Source organism: Schistocerca americana, chromosome 1 (assembly GCF_021461395.2).
Source record: "Schistocerca americana isolate TAMUIC-IGC-003095 chromosome 1, iqSchAmer2.1, whole genome shotgun sequence".
NCBI lineage: Eukaryota > Metazoa > Arthropoda > Insecta > Orthoptera > Acrididae > Schistocerca > Schistocerca americana.
Genome location: NC_060119.1, coordinates 130530154 through 130556728, shown reverse-complemented (window position 1 = coordinate 130556728; position 26575 = coordinate 130530154). Strand labels below are relative to the sequence as shown.

Here is a 26575-nt window from a genome sequence, read left to right as displayed (position 1 = left end):
TGTGTGTGTGTGTGTGTGTGTGTGTGTGTGTGTGTGTTGTTCTTAGCATTAGTTAGTTTAAGTTACTTTAAGTAGTTTGTAAGTCTAGGGACCGATGATCTCAGCAGTTTGGTCCCTTAGGAATTCACACACATCTGAACATTTTTGAATTATGAAGAATAAATAAATAAAAATATGGTACTTTTCCTAGTAGCTTTGGGCGGTTGAGGTAGTACCCGAGTTACATGTATATTAGGTGTGTCGCATACCAATCGGGAGTTACCTCATAACTACCACTTTCTTTATGTATGCGATCAGTGTTTTACTAGTAAGTTACCTGAATGTAGACAGACAATACTGATAGCAAAATTGATACTATCAATGTTAGTTCAGGTTTATTCGAAAATTGTTGATCTGTAGTGTGAAACAGAGGGATGTTGTAGTAAAAATAAAGAAAACAATACAAAGTTATCACATAGTGGCAGAACACGCAATTTCCTCCAAAAATGTAAAATTAAAAAAAAACGCAAAACAAAAATATATATCAAATGTCGCATCAATACTTCGTCGAACTTATATAAAACATGTTTCTGCGATTCATAAATAACTTTCGCGTTTATCAGTAATAACATGATGAAGCATGCTCTGCTGAGTTCAAAATAATAACAATAATTATATATATCTTAGGTTTGTGCATGTAAACTGTACTTGCATCAAGAGTAACTGCTTTGGTTAAATAAAAGCGCAGAATTTACACTACCATCAAATTTTTATTGCTTATAAAATGCAATTTATATTCTGTAAAGCTATAAAATATACAAGGGACTAACACTGAATGATGAGCGATTCTATTATGTGCAAAACGAACAGACAAACAAAGAGAACTTGTAGGCTTTTTCCTTGAGTTAATATTGCCCGTTACAAAGAAGCTTCGGGAAAAACTGCAAATAATATTGCGCAGCACGTCCTGAAGAACTTCACTAGATCAAAAGATCACCATATGTCAATCCGCTACCGACTAACAACGAGCCACAACAACACAAGGGGCACGTGCAGTCGTGCACAAAACGAGCGAGATCCCTCGCCTTTTCGTTATGCTGATCCGCACAACTTTAAAGTCTGCTACACAGCCTAACAGGCAAGGCGACGAAGTGCTACCAACATACTATGCACAGGTGTGAAACTGAAAAACTATCTGAACTTTGTCAGACTGTTAGCAATCATGTGTAAGACTATATTAATGCTGATTAGTGTGTTAAACTTAACACTTAAAGGTAAGATATGAATGAAAGAAGAAACGCTAATTAGTATGAACTGTACTAATAAAAATGAATTTCAGCTTATCGATATAACATAACTGTTTCAGTAAGACAAAGTACCCCAGACGGTTACGAATTAGCAAAATATTATGCGCATTCGGCCGCAGAACGGTCTGTGTCAACGTTCAGACCAGTCATACTGGATTACCGTTGCTGACCTATGATGGAAGTTTGCAAATTTAGCAATGCGTGAAGATTCATAATGAAATTCAGTTAAAAATCATTCATTGCCACAGTTAAGTCAAGTCATTTATTGACAGAAGAGGAAAAAGTAGGTAATAACAAGTATGAAATTCTACAACATTTTCATATTTGCATCCAAAGGGCGCCGGTACATAATAAAGGTAGCAATAAAACGTATTGGGGGCACGAGAATTTCTTACAATTGCTTTACTGATGGTCTATCTGCCTCCATCGAGATTAGAACCGAACACAAACCAGACCTCCCTTGCAGTAGCAAACACCTTTCACTACGCTAGCAGATAACCCAGGCAAACAGCCCTCTATTATTACCCATGAATAAGCCGGCAATTTCGCACTGAAAATGTTGCATAGAGCTTTCTAAAGTCAAAAACATGAATTTTCTACCTTTATGTCACCGCTTATGTGACAATCATTCTGGATGTTTGTCGAAATAACAAAATACTGTTATTAGCGAGTAAATTTAGTAGGATAATTCTGCACCACCACAGGAAATAAACGGCTACATAGCTCCAAACGTATTCTACAATGTTTCGAATTCTCCATTAGACTCGCCACAGCCAGAAAACGTTCATTAGCCGAAGTGTTTCCTAAGCAGTGGGAATGCTCCCACTTCTAAAACGCGGTGGCATTAATACTGGGATCTGAATTACCACGTGTATATGCAAATATATTTTGTTTGCATTCCTGTAAACGTGATTTGGATCGAAAGCGTAGCTACGATTAATATGCTGATGTATCGACTGCAAATAGAACATTTCGAATAAAGAGTAGGGGGAATTATTTATGCGGCCCTCATCTTCAGAAACTGTTGCAGCTGTTTTCGTTGTTAGGGTTTCGTCACCTAAAGCGGTAAAAATGGAACCCTACTAGTCTCACTTTCTTGGCCGTCATCTGCCTACCCAACCCTTAAAACCTATTTACCTCGAGTACAGGTAGACCTAATAAGCGGAAATGTATCGCACTTACTGCGGTATACGGTCCCTTGGTGGTGTAAGAAATTCATTTTTATTAGTACAGTTCATACTAATTAGCGTTTCTTCTTTCATTTATATTTTATATTTACGTGTTGTTTAACACACAAACCAGCATTAATATAGTCTCACACGTGACTGAAAACTGTCTGACAAAGTTCGGCTAGTTTTTCAATTTCACACCCGTGCATATTTGGTTGGTCGCACTTCGTCGCCTTGCCTTGTATGCTGTGTAGCAAACTTTAAAGCTGTGCGGATCAGCATAACGAAAAGGCAGGGGTCTCGCTCGTTTTGTCCACGACTGTACATGGGGATCTGCTTGCCAAAAAAAGTTCGTCTTCTGCATTTGAAATAAGCTGATGCTGTTAACAAGAAACGACAGTAAATAATACGAGTATATACGAGGGGGCAATGTCAAAATACCCAGACTAGTAAACTGGGGTCGACATACACGACTTATTGCCCGAACTGCCCGTTTCCGGGTCAAAAATATCCTTTTGGAAAGGGAAAATATACCACCATGCGACATAAGCGAATGAAAATAATAAAACTAGACTAATTTTCGTGTCGAACCATCACTTACTTCAGATACCGTTCGAATAGTAAAAATGGCAGCATTAAGTCTTTGAACAGGATCCTGAATGTAGGCTTCCACGACAGTTTAAAATCTATCTGAACACCTAGAAATTTGAACTGTTCAGTTTCACTAATCAAATGCCCATTCTGTAAAATTAAAACGTTGGGTTTTGTTGAACTGTGTGTTAGAAACCGTAAAAACTGAGTCTTACTGTGATTTAGGGTTAGTTTATTTTCTGCAATCCATGAACTTATGTTATGAACTGCACTATTTGAAACAGAGCCAGTGTTGCACACAACATCCTTTACTACCAAGCTAGTGTCATCAGCAAACATAAATATTTTAGAGCTACCCGTAATACTAGAGAGCACATCATTTATATACACTACTGGCCATTAAAATTGCTACACCACGAAGATGACGTGCTACAGACGCGAAATTTAGCCGACAGAAGAAGATGCTGTGATATGCAAATGATTAGCTTTTCAGAGCATTCACACAAGGTTGGCGGCGGTGGCGACACCTACAGCCTGCTGACATGAGGAAAGTTTCCAACCGATTTCTCATACACGAACAGCAGTTGACCGGCGTTGCCTGGTGAAACGTTGTTGTGATGCCGTGTGTTAGGAGGAGAAATGCGTACCATCACGTTTCCGACTTTGATGAAGGTCGGATTGTAGCCTATCGCGATTGCGGTTTATCGTATCGCGACATTGCTGCTCGCGTTGTTCGAGATCCTAGGACTGTTAGCAGAATATGGAATCGGTGGCTCCAGGAGGGTAATACGGAACGCCGTGCTGGATCCCAACGGCCTCGTATCAGTAGCAGTCGAGATGACGGGCATCTTAGCCGCATGGCTGTATCGGATCGTGCAGCCACGTCTCGATCCCTGAGTCAACAGATGGAGACGTTTGCAAGACAACAACCATCTGCAGGAACAGTTCGACGACGTTTGCAGCAACATGGACTATCAGCTCGGAGACCATGGCTGCGGTTACCCTTGACGCTGCATCACAGACAGGAGCGCCTGCGGTGGTGTACTCAACGACGAACCTGGGTGCACGAATGGCAAACCGTCATTCTTTCGGATGAATCCAGGTTCTGTTTACAGCATCATGATGGTCGCATCCGTGTTTGGTGACATCGCGGTGAACGCACATTGGAAGCGTGTATTCGTCATCGCCGTACTGGTGTATTACCCTGGGGCGCCATTGGTTACACGTCTCGGTCACCTCTTGTTCGCTTTGACGGCACTTTGAACAGTGGACGTTACATTTTAGATGTTACGACCCGTGGCTCTACCCTTCATTCGATGCCTGCGAAACCCAGATTTCAGCAGGATAATGCACGACCGCATGTTGCAGGTCCTGTACTGGCCTTTCTGGATACAGAAAATGTTCGACTGCTGCCCTGGCCTGCACGTTCACCAGATCGCTCACCAATTGAAAAAGTCTGGTCAATGGCGGCCGAGCAACTGGCTCGTCACAATACGCCAGTCACTACTCTTGATGATGTGTGGTATCGTGTTGAAGCTGCATGGGCAGCTGTGCCTTTACACGCCATCGAAGCTCTGTTTGATACAATGCCCAGACGTATCAAGGCCGTGATTACGGCCAGAGGTGGTTGTTCTGTGTACTGATTTCTCAGGATATATGCACCCAAACTGCGTGAAAATGTAATCACATGTCAGTTCTAGTATAATATATTTGTCCAATGAATACCCGTTTATCATCTGCATTTCTTCTTGGTGTAGCAATTTCAAGGGCCAATAGTGTAAATAAGGAACAGGAGTGGCCTCAACACTGATCCCTGGGTCACGCCCCATTTGACCATACCCCGCTCAGACCCCACATCACAGCCATTCTCAACACTGTGAATAATGACCTTTTGCTGTCTGTTGCTAAAGAAAGAGGTGAACCAATTCTGAGCTGCTCCCTTTATCGAGGACTTACAGGTGTTTCCTTATCGCGACGCGCAGGCAGGTGTTTCGTCCACGGCAGAGAGCAAACATAATTTACGCATGCGTGCCTAGCGCAGTTTGCCAGGTAGCGGCCCAGCCATTTGCCCCGGCGAGTTCTCCGTGGGCGTCCCGTCCCGTGACCTGCCCTCGCTGCTGACCTTTTATCCTATGCGCCACGCCAGCGACACGGCACAACCTCTCGGAGTTCACAGACGCCACAATGGGCGCACTCTACTGCCGCGACGCCAAAATTACGCCGTCTGCTCACTCCTCAGTAAAACAAACTGGCGCCCGCCCCGGCTTCGCATGCCTAACACCGGCTACTACTGCCGAACGACACGTCTGGCCTAGCAGAACAAATTCCTCGTGAATTAGTGTACCTATTAATGAAAACCGTAGCGATATCCCTAAAGTAGTTCTTGATATTAGCCTTCAAACAGACAGAAAAACACGGCGAGGAACTTCAGTTTACAAAAATGGTTCAAATGGCTCTAAGCACTATGGGACGTAACATCTGAGGTCATCAGTCCCCTAGATTTAGAACTACTTAAACCTAACTAACCTAAGGACATCTCACACATCCATGCCCGAGATAGGATTAGAACCTGCGACCGTAGCAGCAGCGCGGTTCATAACTGAAGCGCCTAGAGCCGCTCGGTCACAGCGCCCGGCTTTCGGTTTGCAGTAGGTAGATGTTTACTTTATTGCTTTACCAGCCACGTACTGCAGCCGACCAGCTCGTGGCTCCCATTATTGCCACGAGATGTCACTCGACTTGCTAATCAAATATTGAACAGATAACAGTACGTATATTTCACGCCCCTCGTTACTATTGTTGTCGTGATCTTCAGTCGAAAGACTGGTTTAATGCAGCTCTCCATGCTACTCTACCCTGTGCAAGCTTCTTCATCTCCCAGTACCTACTGCATCTTACATCCTTCTGAATCTGCGTAGTGTATTCATCTCTTGGTCACCCTCCACGATTTTTATGCTTCAGGCTTCCCTCTAGTGCAAAATTCATGATCCCTTGATGCCTCAGAACGTGTCCTACCAACCGATCCCTTCGTCTATTCAAGTTGTGCCACAAATTTCTCTTCTCCCCAATCCTATTCAATACCTCCTCATTAGTTACGTGATCTACCCACCTTATCTTCAGCATTCTTCTGTAGCATCACATTTCGAAAGCTTCTATTCCATTCCTGTCCAAACTATTTATCGTCCATGTTTCACTTCCATACATGGCTACACTCCATACAAATACTTTCAGAAATGACTTCCTGACACTTAAATCTATACTCGATGTTAACAAATTTCTCTTCTTCAGAAACGTTTTCCTTGCCATTGCCAGTTTACATTTTATATCCTCTCTGCTTCGGCCATCATCAGTTACTTTGCTCCCCAAATAGCAAAACTCCTTTACTACTTTAAATGTCTCATTTCCTAATCTAATTCCCTCAGCATCAACCGAGTTGACTACATTCCATTATCCTCGTTTTGCTTTTGTTGATGTTCATCTTATATCCTCCTCTCTGGACGATGTCCCTTCCGTTCAACTGCTCTTCCAGGTCCTTTGCTGTCTCTGAGAGAATTACAGTGTTATCAGCGAACCTCAAAGTTTTTATTTCAAAAATGGTTCAAATGACTCTGAGCACTATGGGACTTAACATCGATGGTCATCAGTCCCCTAGGACTGAGAACTACTTAAACCTAACTAACCTAAGGACAGCACACAACACCCAGCCATCACGAGGCAGAGAAAATCCCTGACCCCGCTGGGAATCGAACCCGGGAACCCGGGCGTGGGAAGCGAGAACGCTACCGCACGATCACGAGATGCGGGCTTTTATGTCTTCTCCATGGATTTTAATACCTACTCCGAATTTTTCTTTTGTTTCCTTTACTGCTTGCTCAATATACGGATTGAATAACATCGGGGATAGGCTACAGCCCTGTCTCACTCCCTTCTCAACCACTGCTTTCCTTTCATGCCCATCTGGTTTCCGTACAAATTGTAAATAGCCTTTCGCACTCTTTATTTTGCCCCTGTCACCTTCTGAATCAATCAGAGAGTATTCCTGTCAACATTTTCAAAAGCTTTCTCTAAATCTTCAAATGCTATAAAAACGTAGGTTCGGCTATGGAAAATGTTGGAAATTTGTGGTATTTTCTCATGGGACCAAACTGGTAAGGTCATCGGTGCCTAGGCTTACACACTACTTAATGTAACTTAAACTAACTTAGGCTCATGACAACACACATGCCCGAGGGAGGACTCGAACCTCCGACGGGGCAGCTGCGCGATCCGTGGTAAGGCGCCCTGGACTGCACGGCTACCCCGTGCGGCTAGGCTCGCTTTCCTTAGCCTATCTTCTAAGATAAGTCGTAGGGCCAGTATTGCCTGGCGTCTTCCAACATTTCTATGGAATCCAAACTGATCTTCCCCGAGGTTGGCTTTTACCAGTTTTTGCATTCGTCTGTAAAGAATTCGTGTTAGTATTTTCCTCGTTACTGTAATTATAAATTGTAAAGGGTGTACGACAGCTGTTTACAGCTTACGACAGTTGTGTTGGGGAAGTCGACAGGACCAGTTTCAGACAGGACACTTAGTATCTATTGACTCGGGAAACTAGCTCAAACTGTCCTGCAAAAGCCACCGTGCTACTGCGTACGCGAGCCGCGCGAGATTTTGGCTAAAATCGTCCTTTGATGTTAAAAAAACTCTTTGTTGATTGTGTGGTGTCACCGCCAGACACCACACTTGCTAGGTGGTAGCCTTTAAATCGGCCGCGGTCCGGTAGTATACGTCGGACCCGCGTGTCGCCACTATCAGTGATTGCAGACCGAGCGCCGCCACACGGTAGGTCTAGAGAGACGTCCTAGCACTCGCCCGAGTTGTACAGCCGACTTTGCTAGCGATGGTTCACTGACAAATTACGCTCTCAATTGCCGAGACGATAGTTAGCATAGCCTTCAGCTACGTCATTTGCTACGATCTAGCAAGGCGCCATTATCATTTGCTAGTAATCTTGTGATGCATGTACCGTCAGACCGATGTTCACCAATTATGGATTAAAGTTAAGTATTCCAGAAGCTACGTATTTTATTTGCTAGTCTTCATTACTTGTCCTGTTCCAGACCTCACGCCATCCTGCGTGAGCTTAAACGCGTGCCTTTCGGCTTCCTCTCATTGTGGGTTGGCGCTCTGGCCAATCCACAACAGAGTGCAGTTGCAAAATGTTAAATTGGCCTCTGTGTAATTTTTACGTCAAAACAGTATGTATTTTATCAGTCTAAAATTATCAGTTGCATAGTTTTGTTTGTCTGGCCTTCTTACTTCGAATGGGATTTTTTTTTTCCAAGATGCATTACGACTTCTAGGGCCTGCCGTCTTATTACTTTATGCAGGCCTTAGTGATCCACACAGACCCGTGGGCACCAGCGAGCAGCAAAATTGTGTTATGCTGTTGAGGCCACGGGCACTGTTGCCCCTCGTGGAGTTCTCTCCTCTGCATTTTGGTGCTACCTTGTATTTACTTAAAGCAATTAAATTTACTTTGTAAAGAAAAATTTGGAAGCAGGAAAGTGTAAATTTATGGTATAATTTAGGAAGAGAATAAAAGGAAACAGGAAAGAGAAGATTTAGTGTATATACCTTCATCGACACCACCTAGGGAAGGGGACTTGGTATTGAAGAGCGTCCACATGTGGTGCTACTCATTTTAGTAATAATTTACACGAACATACCGCATCTGGAGAGCTCGATTTGTTCAGTCTATGTCGGTGTTGTTTGTTAGAGTGCTGTGTGAGTTGATGTTTGTTAGATTACATAACTACTACTACTACTAGGTTAGTAAACAAATTCTGCATGAGTTTGGAACAGTATCCTGCCTCGATGTAATCTAATTAAGTTATATACTGTATTAATCTTGTAAAAACATTTTTGTAGAATAAAACTAAAACTATTTAAGCAGTGGACTCATTAGTTTTGTATAATTGCCTAATGCACATGATCTGCTTCTGTTGTGTATTTACACTACTTTTGCTTCTTTCTTTCACTTGTGCCTGTTTCCCGCAACGACGCAGGGTCGGCATGGTTAATCGAATTTGGCAAGGTTAATTGCTGGGGTGGCCTTCCTGCCGGCACCCCATACCCCCCCCCCCCCCCCTCTCCCCGCTGGACGGAATTAGTGTACCCCAACTGTCTGTGTCTAGTGTAATCCATAGAATAGTGTGAATGTGGTCAGATGTCTGCGAGCCGTGTAACTGAGGCGGAACGTGGAGACCAGCCCAGTATTCACCCAGTGGGATGTGGAAAACCGCCTAAAAACCACATCCAGGCTGGCCGGCACACCGGCCTCCGTCGTTAAGCCGCCGGGCGGATTCGATCCGGGGCCGGCGCGCCTACCCGAGTCCAGGAAGCAGCGCATTAGCGCTCTCGACTAACTTGGCGGGTCTGCTTTTGCTTCTTTACTTTATATAAAATTTATATTATGGTCATATTATTACATTTACATGGATGTGTTCATTTATGTAACTACTTAACAGTGTTTGATACAGGTTTAACGTGGATTCTAAAGTATTAGCCTCGCGGTTGTAAAGCTGTGAGGACCGGGCGTGAGTCGTGCTTCGGAAGTTCAGGTGAGGGTTAGCAGTCCTCTGTAATAAAAAAAACTGACCTAATCGATCAACAACGAACTTAAACGGATGTCTTACGACGTCCGCCCCGAGCAGATGCAACGAACAAAGGCGAACAAAACGAGATTTAAAAAAAAAAAAAAAAAAAAAAAAAAAGATGGTAGAGCGCTTGCCCGCGAAAGGCAAAGGTCCCGAGTTCGAGTCTCGGTCGGGCACACAGTTTTAATCTGCCAGTAAGTTTCATATCAGCGCACACTCCGCTGCAGAGTGAAAATCTCACTCTGAATAACAATGATGGCCAAATCGAAAAAGGTTTAAGCTCAAAATTTTTTTCAATAATGAATATGTCAATGTTTTTTCTAAGTACCAAAAATAGAAAACGTATAAAAAGATTATTAATTTGGCGTTTTTAGATACTTGATACTGTGATATGACAAGGTACCAATCATGCTCGATGAGGGGGTCCTACAGAAAATTTTGTTGGGAACCCCTGTTGTGCACGGTATAATTTCCCGGTGAAGAAACTGAGAATGAAACAAGTGTAATGTTTGCCAAAGCCGCAGTGTTTCTCGTTGCATTCGGTAGTGCTAAATCTCTGATTGGATCACCTGAGAATTTCGAAGTTGATGAAAAGTGTACCTCGGATTCCAGGAGGAGGGAAGCGCCCTCCCCACTCCATACCCTCCCATATGGAAAATTTACGATTGGTTGGCGACAAAACTATAAGGGGCCTTACCCAAAAAACCCTGTAGCGAGTCTCACCGTCGCAGAATTGCATGGTCGTGGTGTAGTAGGTGTGGGGGCCCCGGCGCGCCTGCCAGAAACAATTGAATTAAGAGAGGCGGCGCGCAGCTGGTAAGGTAGCGCCGTGATCACATTGTCGGCGGCAAAGCTGCGGAAAAACACGGCACTCCCCTGCCCTCCCGCGGGGCCGCTATAAATTCTGCGTCAAAAAGCCACTTGGGCTTGTAATTAAAAAGTGAAGCGGCTAAAAGGGCCGCTCTTCCGGCCTACTCGCAGCCGGGACCGCGGGCCGTGAGCTGAGCCGAGGCGCGGTGCTAGATGAGCTTTTTTACGTGCATGCGGGGCCGGGCCGGAGAGGGCTCGCTCGGTTGTGTCTCTGTATACTTCAGACGCTGCCTGGCATGACCCCGCGGCTGTAATAACGGCTGCCAGTGGGTTTTTACCGCGCCGGTGACAGCTGCTGGCGACAAGTGCAGCAGTCGACACAAGGCACCCCATTCAAACCACTGCGGTGAGTGCTCCACCCAAAGGATACACCGCCGAGACACATTTCCGAGCACACGTCCCGCGCAATACAGACTTGGTTTAGACGAAAGAGGTACAGTACCGCACAGAGGTGAGACCGCGACGATAGTGAAACAAGTTGAGCAAACCTCCTCCATCATTTGTGTTGTGCGGGACGTAGGACAGTGGTACGCTTACTGATGTGACAAAAGTCATGGAATATATGCACGAACACAGATGGCGGCAGTATAGCGTACACAAAGTACGAGGTGTTCAAAAAGTCTCTCCTCAGACCCGTATGATTGTTCGCCGGCCTGGGTTACTTCGCTTCAAGTACTCTCCTAACATTCCACTGTTCCGTTTATCTCAGCCAGCGGCAGTAGTGTTTTCAGTGTGCAGTCGCTACGTGTTGACGTCAACGTTTACGTTTAGTTTCTTTGTTCGTCTGTTTCGTTTTTGTCAGTGTTAAAATGCTAACCAATGAGAAACGAGTGTTTTTAGTCGAACACTTGTTATCTTACATACACTACTGGCCATTAAAATTCCTACACCACGAAGATGACGTGCTACAGACGCGAAATTTAACCCACAGGAAGATGCTGTGATATGCAAATGATTAGCTTTTCAGAGCATTTGGCGACACCTACAACGTGCTGACATGAGGAAAGTTTCCAACCGGTTTCTCATACACAAACAGCACTTGACCGGCGTTGCCTGGTGAAACGTTGTTATGATGGCTCGTGTAAGGTCGGATTGTAGCCTATCGCGATTGCGGTTTATCGTATCGTGACATTGCTGCTCGCGTGGGTTCAGGAGGGTAATACGGAACGCCGTGCTGGATCCCAACCGCCTCGTATCACTAGCAGTCGAGATGACAGGCATCTTATCCGCATGGCTGTAACGGATCGGGCAGCCAAGTCTCGATCCCTGAGTCAACAGATGGGGACCTTTGCAAGACAACAACCATCTGCACGAACAGTTCGACGACGTTTGCAGCAGCATGGACTATCAGCTCGGAGACTATGGCTGCGGTTACCCTTGACGCTGCATCACAGACAGGAGCGCCTGCGATGGTGTACTCAACGACGAACCTGGGTGGACGAAAGGCAAAACGTCATTTTTTCGGACGAATCCAGGATCTGTTTACATCATCATGATGGTCACATCCGTGTTTGGCGACATCGCGGTGAACGCACATTGGCAGCGTATATTCGTGATCACCCTGCGTGATGGTATGGGGTGCCATTGGTTACACGTCTCGGTCACCTCTTGTTCGCATTGACTGCACTTTGAACAGTGGACGTTACATTTCAGATGTGTTACGACCCGTGGCTCTACCCTTCATTCGATTCCTGCGAAACCCTACATTTCAACAGGATAATGCAGGTCCTGTACGGGCGTTTCTGGATACAGAAAATGTTCGACCGCTGTCCTGGCCAGCACGTTCTCCGGATCTCTCACCAATTAAAAACGTCTGCTCAATGGTGGCCGAGCAACTGGCTCGTCACAATTCGCTAGTCACTACTCTTGATGAACTGTGGTATCGTGTCGAAGCTGCAGGGGCAGCTATACCTTTACACGCCATCTAAGCTCTGTTTGACTCAATGCCCAGCCGTATCAAGGCCGTTATTACGGCCAGAGGTGGTTGTTCTGAGTACTGATTTCTCAGCATCTATGCACCCAAATTGTGTGAAAATGTAATCACATGTCAGTTCTAGTATAATATATTTGTCCGATGAATACCTGTTTATCATCTGCATTTCTTCTTGGTGTAGCAATTTTAATGGCCAGTATTGTAGGTGTTGCCGACCTCAGCGCGTATTCTACCCGTTTACACATCTCTGTAATTTGAAGTTACTTGGCTATACCAGTTTCTTTTGGCGCTTCAGTGTGTAATCAGAACAGCTGAAAATAATATTTCGTGAAACCTTACGAAATCTGTGTACTATTTACGGGCATGTTGTATTCATGTTCAAAAGGATATATTCAGTCTTATCATTTTGGTTTGTGACATGGTACTTAGGTTTGTCATACAGCTGATTCTGATGTCACATTTTAGGTGTTCAATAGGTTATCAGTGCTAATTAGTATTTTACGACTGTTTTTGTAACTATCCACTGTGCCTTATTTTTGTGTTTTTCGTGGAAAGTGCCAGTATAGCTGTGTGCAACCCATGAATTTCTAGAGTAAAGAAAGACCTACATTTGAAGTTTGAATTATTAAAGTTGAATTTTCAACTTCAATAAAACACCGCCTCAGCACTACCGGAGCTGGTGGAGAAAGCGCAGGTGCAGTTTAAATTGGAAGTTCTCACCTTGCGGAGTCGTAGGCAGTGTTTCGTTAGATTCCTAGTTCTAACCACCAACACCTGTATTGAGGTCGTGAGCCCTGTAGGCTGGTGCTGCGGGTTGAGTGATGTAACGTGTTGAGCTGAGCGCGGCACCGCAAGGCATCCATCACGCTGATGGGAGGCGCCTGTGGCGGCCCAGCGGAAGGGCGGCTAAGGGAAGGGAAGGGAAGGGAAGGGAAGAGGCGCTGATTAATCGAGCGTGCAAGTTGAAGGGAAGGGAAGGTGGCGTGGACGGCCTCTCCCCCAGGCACTCGCCTCTGCTAGCGCCAGCGGATCCGTCGTTGCCTCGAAATTGTCAACGCATCACGCGAGGCAGCAGTAAGTCCCGCAGGAATCACTGTGCCTCTTGCGTATATCATCCCTTTCGCAGCCGCTTGAGAGGCAAGGACAACACGCTTCTTAGCGTGATAGGCTACGAGACAGTTCAAAATCGTGCAGTTGATGAATTTTAACCCTCCGTTAGTCGCGCCCCATTTCTTCCAATCAGCAGTCGTCCTGCACATGTGAGGTGCTTTATCAATCTTTACCGGTAAAAAAAATTCCCAAGCTTCTTGATGCTTTGTAAACCCGTGGATAAAGCAGGTAATAACGTATTTTATTGTAAACAATAAACTTTATTGTATTTTAAAGTGGACAAATGTCTTGGAATAGGTAAGCATCTCTGCTATTCTGTGTATCGTAGAGCCATGGAAGTTAGGTGACTTGACGAGAGCGCGGAGCGGCAAACCATTGCGCAATCCGTGGCGCCAAATACAAAGAAATCATGCAGCTGTGAGGTGTGCGCGATTAGCACCGCCCTTTTGCCCGTCCTGCTGTATTAATATGTTCAACCTTGCTGCCCAAACTCACACATGGCACATTAGAAAATGAAAGTTGCGTATAGCTGTTAATACGTAAAGGCGGCCACAAATGTAGCTGCAAGCTTAACAACAATTCATGACGAAGCACGTTGTCCAAGAATAGAGGGCTGATGTTGCTGTCAAAAGGGGCAGGTCTGTGTACTACACCATCGCACCCCCTCCCCCCTCTCTCCGCCTATCACTTACAAATTGAATCATGTACTTTACACGCATAATAACGAACATTTTGTTGCTTGAAGTTTTAATCACTAGCGCTAAGCCGGCCGCTGTGGTCGAGCGGTTCTAGGCGCTTCAGTCCAGAACGACACGGTGCTACGGTCGCAGGTTCGAATCCTGCCTCGGCCATGGGTGTGCGTGGTGTCCTTAGGTTAGTTAGGTTTAAGTAGTTCTAAGTTCTAGGGGACTGATGACCTCAGATGTTAAGTCCCATAGTGCTTAGAGTCATTTGAACCATTTTTCTAGACTGAAGTACCGACCGAAAAACATCGTGTGTTCCTAAATACAGTATCATCTAACAAGGGAACCTCCCCACCGCACCCCCTCAGATTTAGTTATAAGTTGGCACAGTGGATAGGCCTTGAAAAACTGAACACAGATCAATCGAGAAAACAGGAAGAAGTTGTGTGGAACTATGAAAAAAATAAACGAAATATGCAAACTGAGTAGTCCATGCGCAAGATATGCATCATCAACGACAATGTGAGCTCAGGTGCGTCGTGGTCACGTGGTTAGCGTGAGCAGCTGCGGAACGAGAGGTTCTTGGTTCAAGTCTTCCCTCGAGTGAAAATTTTATTTTCTTTATTTTCGCAAAGTTATGATCTGTCCGTTCGTTCATTGACGTCTCTGTTCACTGTAATAAGTTTAGTGTCTGTGTTTTGCAACTGCACCGCAAAACCGTGCACGTCCTTTCGTCTATTATTCGCACGGTTTTGCGGTGCAGTTGCAAAACACAGGCACTAAACTTATTACAGTGAACACAGACGTCAACGAACGAACGGACAGATCATAACTTTGCGAAAATAAAATTTTCACTCGAGGGAAGACTTGAACCAAGGACCTCTCGTTCCGCAGCTGCTCACGCTAACCACGGGACCACGACGCACCTGAGCTCACAGTGTCGTTGATGATGCATATCTTGTGCATGGACTACTCAGTTTGTATATTTCGCTTATTTTTTTCACAGTTCCACACAACTTCTTCCTGTTTTCTCGATTGATCTGTGTTCAGTTTTTCAAGGCCTATGCACTGTGCCAACTTATAACTAAATCTGAGGGGGGTGCGATGGGGAGGTTCCCTTGTAAGTACTACACTCTCGCCCACATCTTATAAAGTATTGTATCTTGTCGTTGCTTAATGACCCGTTTAATAAGCGTGACTATGTCGCGTACTGAATACCAAATGCCTAACAAAGGAAGGAAAAAAATTGTTTCTCCTCTTTAGTCTAACGAAGCGTTTCCTCAGTATCCCATTTTCCTTTGAAAAATATCATTCTAATTGCATCTCTTGATGTCGCCCCGCAATATCGTCTCCTAAAATCGTTTTTTAAGCTGCATATTCTCGAAGTTTTTTTTTGTATTAGAGACGTGATCGATCTCGTTCTCGCGCGTCAATGCGTTACTTCTACAAAGTTATCAACAATTTAGTTGCCAACGTAACGCAGTGGGCAACAGCAAACTTTAATTGCAAAAAGTCCCAGATCGCCGTTCAGCGACGTTTTACGTATTTTCTGCCGTTGAGTAAAAATGGAAGCAGTTAGTTCCACTGGCAGGCAGATTTGAAAAAAATAAGGGAACCGGATGTGCGATTGTTTTATTAAAAGGATGGGTAGCCGTCCTATTCCGGCCGACCGTTCAGACTCGTTGTCGCTTTTATTTCCCACGGGCGACGTTGGCAGCGCCACAAGACGCCACCCCGTACTGGGGGCAGCTCAAAGGGCAGGCCTGTGACCCCGTGCGGTGAGAGCGGGACGTACTCCGCAATTCCGGGAGCCCCCAGCTCCGTGCTGCGGAAAGCGGCCGCCTGGCGGACTCAGTGACGCAGATGCGACATCGTACGGTATCGAAAACAAAATTAGGAAATGTAGGAACACTCCCACTTCCTCCAGCGAATACCTGTATATGTAGCTAGTGTGATCATGACAGTTTTGCTAATTGTGCCTCAAAATGTCAGCAAGCGGTATCATATAATTAAAAAAAAAAAGAAGTTGCTAATAAAAAGTCTTTCTTCATCTACGAGGTGAATTCGAGTTCCAAGGCCTCCGATTTTTTTGTTCTAATTAACTACTCACCCGGAATCGATGAAACTGGCGTTACTTCTCGACGTAATCGGCCTGCTGACGTACACATTTTTCACAACGCTGACGCCATGATTCCATGGCAGCGGCGAAGGCTTCTTTAGGAGTCTGTTTTGACCACTGGAAAATCTCTGAGGCAAGAGCAGCACGGCTGGTGAATGTGCGGCTGCGGAGAGTGTCTTTCATTGTTGGAAAAAGCCAAAAGCCGCTAGGAGCCAGGTCAGGTGAGTAGGGAGCATGAGGAATCACTTCAAAGTTGTTATCACGAAGAAACTGTTGCGTAACGTTAGCTCGATGTGCGGGTGCGTTGTCTTGGTGAAATAGCACACGCGCAACCCTTCCCGGACGTTTTTGTTGCAGTGGAGGAAGGAATTTGTTCTTCAAAACATTTTCGTAGGATGCACCTGTTACCGTAGTGCCCTTTGGAACGCAATGGGTAAGGATTACGCCCTCGCTGTCCCAGAACATAGACACCATCATTTTTTCAGCACTGGCAGTTACCCAGAATTTTTTTGGTGGCGGTGAATCTGTGTGCTTCCATTGAGCTGACTGGCGCTTTGTTTCTGGATTGAAAAATGGCATCCACGTCTCATCCATTGTCACAACCGACGAAAAGAAAGTCCCATTCATGCTGTCATTGCGCGTCAACATTGCTTGGCAACATGCCACACGGGCAGCCGTGTGGTCGTCCGTCAGCATTCGTGGCACCCATCTGGATGACACTTTTCGCATTTTCAGGTCGTCATGCAGGATTGTGTGCACAGAACCCACAGAAATGCCAACTCTGGAGGCGATCTGTTCAACAGTCATTCGGCGATCCCCCAAAACAATTCTCTCCACTTTCTCGATCATGTCGTCAGACCAGCTTGTGCGAGCCCGTGGTTGTTTCGGTTTGTTGTCACACGATGTTCTGCCTTCATTAAACTGTCGCACCCATGAACGCACTTTCGACACATCCGTAACTCCATCACCACATGTATCCTTCAACTGTCGATGAATTTCAGTTGGTTTCACACCACGCAAATTCAGAAAACGAATGATTGCACGCTGTTCAAGTAAGGCAAACGTCGCCATTTTAAGTATTTAAAACAGTTCTCATTCTCGCCGCTGGCGGTAAAATTCCATCTGCCGTACGGAGCTGCCATCTCTGGGACGTATTGACAATGAACGCGGCCTCATTTTAAAACAATGCGTATGTTTCTATCTCTTTCCAGTCCGGAGAAAAAAAATCGGAGGCCTTAGAACTTGAATGCACCTTGTACAAATCGAAGTCCATTCTCCTCAGTGTACTTTCGACAGTGTATATAAAACTGTTGGTATCTGTCAGTGAAGGCCGCTACTGTAGCCGATCGATGGACTGCGTTTCCTCCATCTTTTTGGTTGTCTGCTCAACAGTAAACTTGTACGCTATAAATCGAAACCAATCTTCGCTTATTCGAGTACTGGAAAATGATGGTGGTAATACTGTTCTTGGTAATGCCTTATTTGGACATCATTTGTCGTACTTTTGTGTCGTCTCATTTCAGCGTCCATTACATGAATTTCAGTAGGGAATATGCGAGTATTGATGAAGTGAAATTGCTTTTGTGGATGCTGAAATATGATGAGTAAAATACCGTAAAGCTGGGGATAGCAACAACAGTATTGACAACATGGTTTTTCTGTAACTGGATAAGCGGGTTATATGCTGCCAAGTCATGGTGTACAAGGTGACAAGTAGAATGCTGAGCAGAAGACCACACAAATGGAGGGATCTTTATATACACTTGTAAGGTAGCAGAATAAATGAAGGTCAGATTCGCACCTTACATGAGAGGTTTATATACAGGGTGATTCAAAAAGAATACCACAACTTTAGGAATTTAAAACTCTGCGACGACAAAAGGCAGAGCTAAGCACTGTCGTCGAATTAAGGGAGCTATAAAGTTTCATTTAGTATGATCGTGACTCGCCTAAGGTGAACGTTTTCTGTGCCATTTCAGCCAATAAAGTTTTTGGTCCCTTTTTCTTCGAAGGTGCTACTGTAACTGGACTACAGTATCTGGAGATGTTAGAGAATTGGCTGTTCCCTCAGCTCGAACAAGAAGCACAACAATTCATATTTCAGCGGGATGGAGCGCCACCACATTGGCACTTATCTGTCCGTAACTACCTGCACGTCAACTACCCGAGGCGATGGATCGGCCGCCAGGCAGCCCGTGACAGAGCACTTCATCACTGGCCTCCAAGAAGCCCTGATCTTACCCCCTGCGATTTTTTCTTATGGGGGTATGTTAAGGATATGGTGTTTCGGCCACCTCTCCCAGCCACCATTGATGATTTGAAGCGAGAAATAACAGCAGCTATCCAAACTGTTACGCCTGATATGCTACAGAGAGTGTGGAACGAGTTGGAGTATCGGGTTGATATTGCTCGAGTGTCTGGAGGGGGCCATATTGAGCATCTCTGAACTTGTTTTTGAGTGAAAAAAAAAACCTTTTTAAATACTCTTTGTAATGATGTATAACAGAAGGTTATATTATGTTTCTTTCATTAAATACACATTTTTAAAGTTGTGGTATTCTTTTTGAATCACCCTGTATTGCTACGAGAAGGTGAATATGACATCTAACTTAATTCAGTGGGAATGACAATTTTGCCTATCAGTATGTAATGCAAAAATGGATGACACTCAGTCGACAGTAATTAACACACAGTTCCCATAATGTATGTTTGAGTGGAAGGTGAAACAAGGAGCGAGAGGCGTTTTAGTTTGGAATTCAGAGGGACGAGGGCACGAGGGCAGAGGCAAGGCCGCACTACAGGGGGTACCACGGAAACGACGTAAAGGGGTGTCCCAGGTGGCAAGTCAACAACTGACCAGGTGACTCAGATGGGGAGAGCGAGTATGACGGGCCATCTGTGGGAGGGCAGGAAAGAAAGCTTTTAGAAAACTGCATTTCGGAATTCCAGATGGATACAAAACAAGACCATTTTCGATGACGTGTCCAGTAAGTGGTACACATGTGAGAGAGTCAATGTGCGCATTTAGGTGTATGGAATGGGCACAAAACGCCCGATTGGCGGAAACGCGCTAGGAAGGAGACAAGATCAAAAGTTTCGACGCAATTGACTGGAAGGGACCTGGCAGTTAGTAGAGAGAGTTTCCACAAAATAAGAGGAGCACTCCTATTGGTCGAAAAAAGCCGTGACGTGAAGAACGAGAGAACCCAGGTGGGGAGACAGTTCGGCTATGAGTAAGACAAGACGGAAATTTTCTGTGACTCTTCTCTGAAATGGCGTGAAGTGCAGAACGGAGCGCATAACGCTCTGTACGACGCAGAGAAGTTGTTTATGTTAACACTGCGTTGACGGCGTCTGATATCCAGCTAGAAATTAGCTGTAGCATCGTTAAGCTGCAACTGTGGAGAAACGAACCAGCCAATTAGTTAATTGTTCTTGCGAGAACTGAGAGGGTATTATAATATGCACGCTGCTCCAACATGCGCGTGTATAACGCCACATTCTGAGATTATGGATGAGTACATGGTCTCTCGCATAACGAGAAACATTGGGAAAGTTTCTGCTGGAAAATTCAGCAGAGGTGTAATTATTTTTATAGGAATTTCAGTGGAAGAGAGAGACCTAGCAAACGACAGTTCGTCGCAGCTTAAGGTAAACACTGCGTGCAGAGGCGTAAACTTTTTGGTTCACCAGCTATAAACTCGAGCGACCTTGGGTAATCTTTTGCTCAATGCTACCGGTAAACCTATCATTTACTGAGTGATTTATGTAGTGTACCACAACTACCGAACCGTAATTTTGGTATAGTATAACTCTAGTTATGGCTGATCCGTGTGTATTTCTGAATACGGGCCTACGATGTTTGCCAGCGGTACGTGTTATCTTAAACTGACCCTAATTTTGGAGTGAAAATTACAGTTTGTGTACCCATCCATTTGGTAATACTGTTATGAGCATTGCTTCAGAAGAGTACCACATTTTCTGGACTCGTAACCGGAAGACTAACATTTCAATTTCCACTATTAGTAAGGCGCGCGTATGGAGTTCTTCGTAGCACATTTCAGCAGCGCACCGGAGATATTTTTTGTTGCCGTTTCTCCAGCTTGCGAACGCGGCCTTTATTTCAGAGCAGAACCTATATAAACAGAACTTTTCTAAGCGCAAAGCGAGTGCCTGCTCTGTTCTCGGAGTTTCTCATTTGGCGCCGCCGAGTTAAAAATGTTCGGCACGTTAATATCGCAGAGTCGGCAAATTAAATACGCGAGCACGTTGCTACGATGTCTTTACTCACCAACCGTTCGCCTCCTTCCGCGTAAAAAAACGCCGCGTTAGAATTTGTTTCCTCTGTCCGTAGTTATACAGTCGTTACTGTTAAATGGAAATTTTTTACTCCGCGGTGAGTGTTCTTTTTACTCCATTTGCAGTCCGGCCAAAAAGCCCGCTTTCCTTGTTTCGCCTTGATGAAAGAGTTCTCTGCCTTCAGAAAGTATGCAAATTTCTTTGGCTGTCACATGACTCCGCACTGCTTTTACCGCGCTGTTAAGGCAAAGCATCTGTTTGTAATCTCCAGAGTGTGATGACAGTTCTTAGAAGGAAGGCTACGAATGCGACAAATAACTCCGTAGCCGCGAGTTTAGGGCGACCGGTCTTTGCCGGACGCCTTTCACATCCGGAGAGGTGACAATTTAATGTAGGGATTTTGCTGTGTTACAGGGAAGTGAATGTATTTCGTGATGGTACAGTTACGTCATTAACCACGTAATACCTGATGATGTTCTTTACATAATGTAAACTTTTATATTTTGACATTATTATCAATGCTTCTATATTACACAGACGCGCCAAAGAAATTGGTATAGGCATGTGTAATCAAATACAGATATATGTAAACAGGCAGAAGACGGCGCTGCATTCGGCAACGCCCATGCAAGACAACAAGAGTCTGGAGCAATTGTTAGATCGGTTACTGCTGCTACAGTGGCAGGTTATCAAGATTTAAGTGAGTTTGAACGCACGAGCGATGAGACACTGCGTCTCCGATGAAGTGGAGATTTGCCCGTACGACCATTTCACTAGTGTAAAACATCAAATCTTCGATGTCGCTGGGTCCGAAAAAGATCCTGCAAGAACAAGACCGACGACGACTGAAGAGAATTGTTCAGCATGACAGAAGTGTAACCCTTCGGCAAATTGCTGCAGATTTCAATGTTGGGCCATCGACAAATGTCATTGTGCGAAGCATCCAACGAAACATCATCCATATGGGCTTTCGGAGCCGAAGGCCCACTCTTGTATCCTTCATGACTCTACGACACAAAGCTTTATGCCTCGCCTGGGCCCGTCAACACTGATGAACCGTGAATCTACTTTCAAAACTTTTTTTTAAGAATTTACATTATTTACTAGCGCATCAAGAACATTAATACATTTAATCACACTATGTGAGCGTGGAAGTAATTGCCAGTATGTAACTGATGAAAACAAATCAAAATTCTTTCAACAAATGGAAATTTTATTCCTAAAAACCTTTTTTTTAAACGGGTTTAAAATTATAATCAGAAAGCACCCTCTAAATAAGAGGTTACAATTTTTCAGAGGCAGAAAGAACAAATTTTTGACAGTATGAGCTTTCGGGCTAAGAACCTTGCCGCTCCCTTTTGACACGGCCGTAGTCACGACCGCTCACAACAACCTCTGGAAGACTATACTGGTGCAAATCTGCAACACACCAGATTACTTTAAACTAAAAATTTAAACAACTCAGACAAGCACATGAACTATGCACCCCGTAGGAGGAATGGAAATGGTACAAAACACTAAAATTAAAAGATTAACTTGCCACCGAAGGTGCAACTTGATTTTAACTAAAGAAAAGTCTTACGGTGGAAGTGTGGCAACTTCATATACTAAAATGACCATTTAAATAAAAACCCATGAAATGCAGTCTTAAATAAAATATACAAGGCTGGCCAAACATGCTCTACATTACTCATATACGCCCTCTCAAGATGACTGGCAAGATAAAAATATAATTCAGGAATTCGGCCGTTACACTTCAAGCAATAAATTCGTTGACACCGAATCCGACTACCATGACAGAGGCAGCTATTAACGTACGGCAGACCGACATACAGACACTAACTGCCTAACAAATGCGGACGGGAGACAGACGAGCAAGCTGGGGACGAGAGAATGACCAAGAAAACAAGTAGAATTTAACAAGTAAACAACATATCACGACCACTTAACTTCTAATAAACTCCGATGTCTGGCGAAGACCTGGCGCAGCACTCCCAAAACGCTCTCCCGAAACGTCCGCTGCCAGCCGCTTCAACGGACACAGGAAGGCGCGCCGATCTCCCGTCTCACGGCGTCGCAGCTCGCACCGGCCAGACCGATGTCGTGGGTTGACTCGTGTTGCTCTCGTGTCGGCCGCGAAGCCACTACCCCTCGCTTTACGGCGCCGCCCACTGGACTGACGTGGCGACCTCACATGCACCGACGCTCAAGACGGACAAGTCATCTTGTGCCCCAGTGCGCTACCAACCAACCGATCGATCCAACCGCCAATGACCATTGCCTGAACAAACTCGAGCAGACTGGCGGCCTAGCACATAGTAGCACTCCGGACGACAGACAGACACTGACTGCGCCACACTGACCCGGCTGACCACCTGGCGAGCTCATAGCGCCCCTTAAATGTACGTGAACAGGCAACCTTCCCCTTTTCCACCAGAGGAAGACACCAAAGCTGCGATTGCCATAGCGGCGCCACCGCCAGAAACGGAGGGGGACTGCTTCACACAACACGCTGCGGCGCGCTCTTCAAACAGCAATTTTTTGCCACGGTTCTATTGACATTGGACTGTTGATGACCGAAAACAAGTTGCATGGCCGGACGACTCTCGTTTCAGATTGTATCGAGCAGATGGAGGCGTACGGGTTCGGAGACAATCTCATGAAACCATGGACGCTACATATCAGCAGGGGAATTTTCAAGCTCGCGCAGGCTCCGTAATGGTATGGGGCGTGTGGAGTTGGAATGATATTGGATCCCTGATACGTCTAGATACATCTCTGACAGGTGCCACGTACATAAGCGCCCTGCCTCATCACCTGCATCCATTCATATCCATTGTGCATTCTGACGGACTTGGGCAATTTCAGCACGGACAGTGCGACATCCCACACGTCCAGCATTGCTACAGAGTGGCTCCAGGGACACTCTTCTGAGTTCAAATACTTCCGCTGGCCACCAGTCTCTCCAGACATGACATTATTGAGCATATCTGGAATGCCTTGCAACGTGCTGTTCAGAAGTGTTCTCCAGTGCCTCGTACTCTTACGGATTTATGCCCTGCAGGCTTCATGGTGTCGTTTCCCTCTAGCACTATTTCAGACGTTAGTCGAGTCCATGCCACGTCGTGCTGCGGCACTTCAGCGTGCTGGAGGGGGGCGGCCTTTTAGATGGGCGTGCGTACATGCAGTGTGGAAGACTTGGCGCCACCCGGTGTGTATGGTAATTTCTCACTATCGTCATCGGTCATCAGTTGCATTACAGAGTGCCATTATACTTAGTCGGAAAGTATTTTACGAAGTGCAGATCAGTGAAATACAATGCTCCATCTGCTTTAGACAGGGAGGAATGTAAATTACTTACGATGTTATGTAAGGAGAAAACTTAAAAAGTTAAGACTTCATTCAAAAACTACAATAAAAATAGAAACCAGCTGACATGGTGCCTGTAACCACACAGCATTCTTTTATCTGCTTTTAGACCTTGAAAACGGAGACATTAACACGAAAAATGGAGTTCTTTAACCCGAGTTTCCACCCTTGAGGGCCGGCCGCTGTGGCCGAGCGGTTCTAGGCGCTTCAGTCCGAAACCGCGCTGCTGCTACCGCCGCAGATTCGAATCTTGCCTCGGGCATGGATGTGTGTGATGTCCTTAGGTTAGTTAGGTTTAAGCAGTTCTAAGTTCCAGGGGACTGATGACCTCAGATGTTAAGTCCCATAGTGCTCAGAGCCATTTGAACCATTTGAACAACCCTTGAACGCTACCTATTCCTAATGTCCAAATAGTCGTGTGACTATAACAAGTTTCTTGAGTCGAGTTTCAAAAACTTAGGATCATAGGAGGATACTGTTGATTTTTCGTAAAAGGCAATCACTGATCGCTTTTCGGGAAGAACAGCGAACGCTGGATTGGTTGAGCTTTTTTAATTTGCTTGTTTAATTTAATGTTTTGATTCTATGTATCTGAAACTGTGGCAGCCAAATTTCTTCCGTCTTTGTGTATTACAGGAAATAACAGAAATATAAAACCGAAAATGGTTATTTCAGAAACCGGTTATTTTGAGTGTTTTTAACATTCCAGTTAAACTGGCGCTGAAAAAACCGATGTAGTCGAAAACCGGTTGTCCAGTAACTGGCATCACTAGATGAGACTGGGTTAGGAAACAAATAAGACCTATACGTAAGATTTTCGTACATCCATATTTAAACTTGATGAAGGTGGGACACAGCTGGTATGATTTTTATTAAAAATGAAATTCCTCCAGCTGTAGTTGAGATTTTGGGCAACGGCCTTGCCGCAGTGGATACACCGGTTCCCGTGAGATCACCGAAGTTAAGCGCTGTTGGACGTGGCCGGCACTTGGATGGGTGACCATCCAGCCGCCATGCGCTGTTGCCATTTTTCGGGATGCACTCAGCCTCGTGATGCCAATTGAGGAGCTACTCGACCGAAAAATAGCGGTTCCGGTCACAGAAAACCATCATAACGACCGGGAGAGCGGTGTGCTGACCCCACGCCCCTACTATCCGCATCCTCCACTGAGGATGACGCGGCGGTCGGATGGTCCCGGTAGGCCACTCGGGGCCTGAAGACGGAGTGTTCTTAAGATTTTATATTTACTTCGCTACTAGTTTTGACGTTGCGTCAAATCAATCTTCAGGCCCGTACACATTGATGTGGAGCGCGTGTTGGTCTCACCGTGGACTCCTAGACTGAGCCACACACAACTGATTTCATCAAAGTGTACGGGCCTGAAGATGGCGTTAACGCAACGTCGAAGCTAGTAGCGAAGTAAATATAAAATATTGAGTAGAGCTGGAGGAACTTCATTTTTAATAAAAGCCGGCCGCGGTGGTCTCGCGGTTCTAGGCGCGCAGTCCGGAACCGCGCGACTGCTACGGTCGCAGGTTCGAATCCTGCCTCGGGCATGGATGTGTGTGATGTCCTTAGGTTAGTTAGGTTTAAGTAGTTCTAAGTTCTAGGGGACTGATGACCACAGCTGTTAAGTCCCATAGTGCTCAGAGCCATTTGAACCATTTTTTTTTTTAAATAAAAATATAAGCAAGACTGGTGGTTTGAATGCAAACTAGATTTTCACAGACATCTATTTTTCTCAAATCTTTGTGTTTTGGCCCTTACGATTCTCAGTGCCTCAAATGCTCTTAGTAATTTTTTCATTTGGAAGGGAGGGAGGGGTAATTTGAGCTCAGCGATCCCCTGCCCCTCTCTTCCTGGATCAGCGCCTGTGTGTGGGAGACACTGGACCTTTAGATTTCGATTCACGACGGCTTGTGACACTGAGGCACATTTGCTACGCTGACGTGGTAGAAGCAAGAGAACAAGTTAATCGAACGTAGTTTACCTGAGCAATTGCCAGAGCCCTGGATAATGGCAGCAGTTAAGTGCCAGCAATTAGATGGTTCCTGCAAAGGCGCGGGAGCAATTTATCAGCCTTTGGGACAGGTTGGTCGGTGGAAGCCGGGTCCGTCGATCGTGTGTGAGACGAGGTGACCCCTGCTGGTGGCGTGGGAAGACAGCGGCGGCGGCGGCGGCTGTCTTATTAAAGGCTGGAGCGGCGCGTGCTGGCCTGACGAGGAGCACAGGCGAGGCGAGGCAAGGGAAGAGAAGAGACCTGCTATCCTGCTGGCGTCGGCCGCTACTCTGCTGGCTTCTCCGTACAGGGCGGTTCCCAAGCCGCGCCACAGTCCTGTGGGGCTCGAAGCGGGTGGACAGGGAGGCTGGCTGCTAAATTTCCACGAAATAATCATTATAGTGCCATGAAACCACAATGGAGAAAAAGAATATTTTCGTTAGCTGTCCAACTACTTAAAAAAGAAGCATAATTTGTTTCAAATTACAAGCTAGCCGACCACTCACAC

The 26575-nt window shown here is 45.4% G+C and overlaps 1 pseudogene; it reads left to right on the top strand.

Moving 5' to 3' along the window:
• The first annotated feature begins 24977 nt into the window (after window positions 1-24977).
• On the top strand, window positions 24978-25094 carry LOC124561324 (annotated as a pseudogene).
• Window positions 25095-26575: the final 1481 nt, after the last annotated feature.